General features: G+C 33.8%; 1 long non-coding RNA gene across 1 annotated transcript; it reads left to right on the top strand.

The window, feature by feature from the left end:
* Positions 1-1608: 1608 nt before the first annotated feature.
* On the top strand, positions 1609-2174 carry LOC125505565. The gene is made up of 2 exons (XR_007282243.1): positions 1609-1817; positions 1904-2174. It is a non-coding gene; the product is annotated as an uncharacterized LOC125505565 (long non-coding RNA).
* The last annotated feature ends 673 nt before the right edge of the window (positions 2175-2847 follow it).

Raw genomic sequence — 2847 nt, 5'->3', positions numbered from 1 at the left:
GTTACAATCTGTATCATCTAATTTCTGTTCGGTGTGATAAAGCGAACTATTGATTCTCGCTTCCAAAACAAAAGATACAAGCGTTCATAAAATATGGCAAAATAAATTTAGTTGACTTTACAAAAGCCAGATTGTAAATAACGAACATAACGTTGATAATATTAGCCCTCATGGGTATGCTTTTATTATCTAATTCCGCAATAGAGCTGCAAATTTTGCCAAAGAACGTAACAATAAATCCAATGTAAAGCCATCAATTAATTCATTTTACAATAAAATAGTGCACTTAAAGAAGCGCATTCTGTACATCCATTACTTCCAATAATAAGGAGTTACTCCAGTTTTACAGTATTAGAACGAACAAGGAAAGTTAGGAAGTTGGAAGCTATAGTGTCGTGTTATAAAATCCGATACGACCCAAGAGGAAAACATTTTTCGCCTACTGCGCTCTCCTAATGGAGTTGGAATAAACTTTTACAGCAATTAAAAAAAAAACTAAAAGTTTAACAGTTGAAGTTAGTTTATTGCCCATCTGGGTAACATGAGACAGATCTATTGATTCTTTAGTTCAGCTCTATATTTAATTGCAATAACACTCGGTTTTACAGGATTTATTTGTGGTTAATTTTCAGTATGACTTTATTTTCCTTCTTCATGCAATATTTATTGATTGCTTCCTTTATTAGTCTAAATAGTTTACATTTACATCTGGCGGATTTATATAACATTTTTCTGCTGCTGTTTGTATAACGTTTTGCCCAGCGTATTTAAATCTGCGATATACAAATTTTTAAAGACCTTCGCAAATTTATTTGAGTATCCGGCTTGAGTGCCTCTTAAAGAAAGGTGGATCAAAATTTGAAATATAAAAATTATAAGCCCTAACAGACCAGTAAGCCAAATTTCACTAATAGTTTTAAATACGTATTTTTTAATTGAATATTCTCGAATACCACTGGGCATCGTTCTTTTAAAAATATTTCAAGTTCCTGGTGTCGTGTATCTACGAAAGCATTCCAGGTAGGTTCTAAGGCTAGTGCGCGCAATCTACCGTGTTTCAAACGTGCCCAAACATATTGTAAACATAAAGAAAAATTAAATCTAATTAAAACGTTTTATTACCAAAAATAGTTTGTGTGAGATCTTCTGTTTTGTACTATGGAACAGAACTTCAATGTGAGGCGATTTTCTACGAATTACTGGTAATAAAATAATTCAGGCATTAGATAACATTCATTTATTGCCAAACATTTTGGCTAGTTAACTAATTAGAAATAATTTTTCTGTTGTGCTATCTAGGTACTAAAAGGGCGGTATCATTTATTTATTTATTGAAATACTCCAACAAACACCACCTAAGCAGTAATTCTGTGATAGAGCGCTTATTACTACAGTAACAATATTTAACAAAAATCTATATTAATCTAACACTGCTAAACAAACTAACTAACCTAAAAACAGATACATTTACAATATGCTAGACATTAATTCTAAAAATCACTTAAAAACTGTCTTTTAAAACTTTTAAAATATTTTTAATATCCCTTACACTGCAGTTAAAAAATCCAAATTACAACAATCTTTCAATAATTTATTACATTGACTCTGCATGTGGTTTATAGGGGATATACTAAAAGGACTGCAAGAGAAAAGGTCACAAATCTTTGCTCTCAAATTAATCTTTGGCACATAAAATCTTACAAAGTTAATTTAACACCACTGACAACATTTTACAGGAATAAAACACAATGCATGGCTCTTCTTTGCTCTAACGACTGCATATTAAAGATCATAACCAAGTGTGTTGTTGGCATAAGGTAAGAATATACATTGTATCTTCTAAGATACAAGTGTCTAGGAAACCTTTTCTGTACTTTTTCAATTAAATTAATGCTTGATTTAGCTTGAGGAGCCCATATGACTGATGCATACTCGATGTGTGGTCTCACCAATGCATTATACAAACGAATTGTAGTATCTATATGAAAATGCTTAGAATTCCTAATTACAAACCCCAGAATCTTGTATGACTTGTTTGTTATCTTTGTATAATGTTCACCAAATCTCAAACTCGCCTGCAGATGCACTCCCAGATCTCTACATGTTGTCTTTCTGAATAGAGCGCGCTTGTTTACATTGTACTAACAATCAATAAAACTTAGTTTACGTGTAAAGGACAAGACACATTTTTCTTCATTCAGAAACATACCATTGTCCTTAAACCAATTGGAGACCGCATTAAGATCTTCCTGCAGTTCTAGGCAATCCCTGAAGGTGCGTACGACGCTAAAGGATTTAAAGTCGTTTGCAAAACCCAGACCGAAAGAGTATCTCAAACAATCCGGTAGAGAATTAATGAAAATAAGAAAAAGCAATGTCCCCAAGTAGCTTCCTCTAGGAACACTCATGTGAACAAATTGCTCACTGTGGATATTCCGATTCCATCTACAAGCCACGTCTCAGTCAGCATGATGATATCATAATCTTCGGTAATATTATTGGTATAAAGAATATTGGTTTTTGTCCGTAGACCGCGTACATTTTGATAATATAAGCTTAAATTATGGGATTTTATTTTATCCGGACTGGATTCTGCTCCTGAGGAGCCCTCTTTTTGGCTAAAAAATGAGTTACAATTGCGCCGGATGGCCATACTTCTCTCTTCCAAGCATTTCTAAACTCATCCCGTCGTATGGTCACCTTCACAGAAGCATAAATTTGGGCTTGTTTTGATGGCTGAGGCTCGCACTGTACATTCTTAAATATGGGCTCTAAAATCTGCCTTAGATCTGCTGCAGCGGTATACGGAGTAAGTTTACTTACATGAAGTGACTCAAATCTGGGTCC

Source organism: Dendroctonus ponderosae, unplaced genomic scaffold (genome assembly GCF_020466585.1).
Source record: "Dendroctonus ponderosae isolate FM_Combo_2020 unplaced genomic scaffold, Dpon_F_20191213v2 Dpon_F_20191213_1, whole genome shotgun sequence".
Lineage (NCBI taxonomy): Eukaryota > Metazoa > Arthropoda > Insecta > Coleoptera > Curculionidae > Dendroctonus > Dendroctonus ponderosae.
Note: the sequence above shows the minus strand (reverse complement) of the source record. Positions and strands in the feature narration are given on the sequence as shown.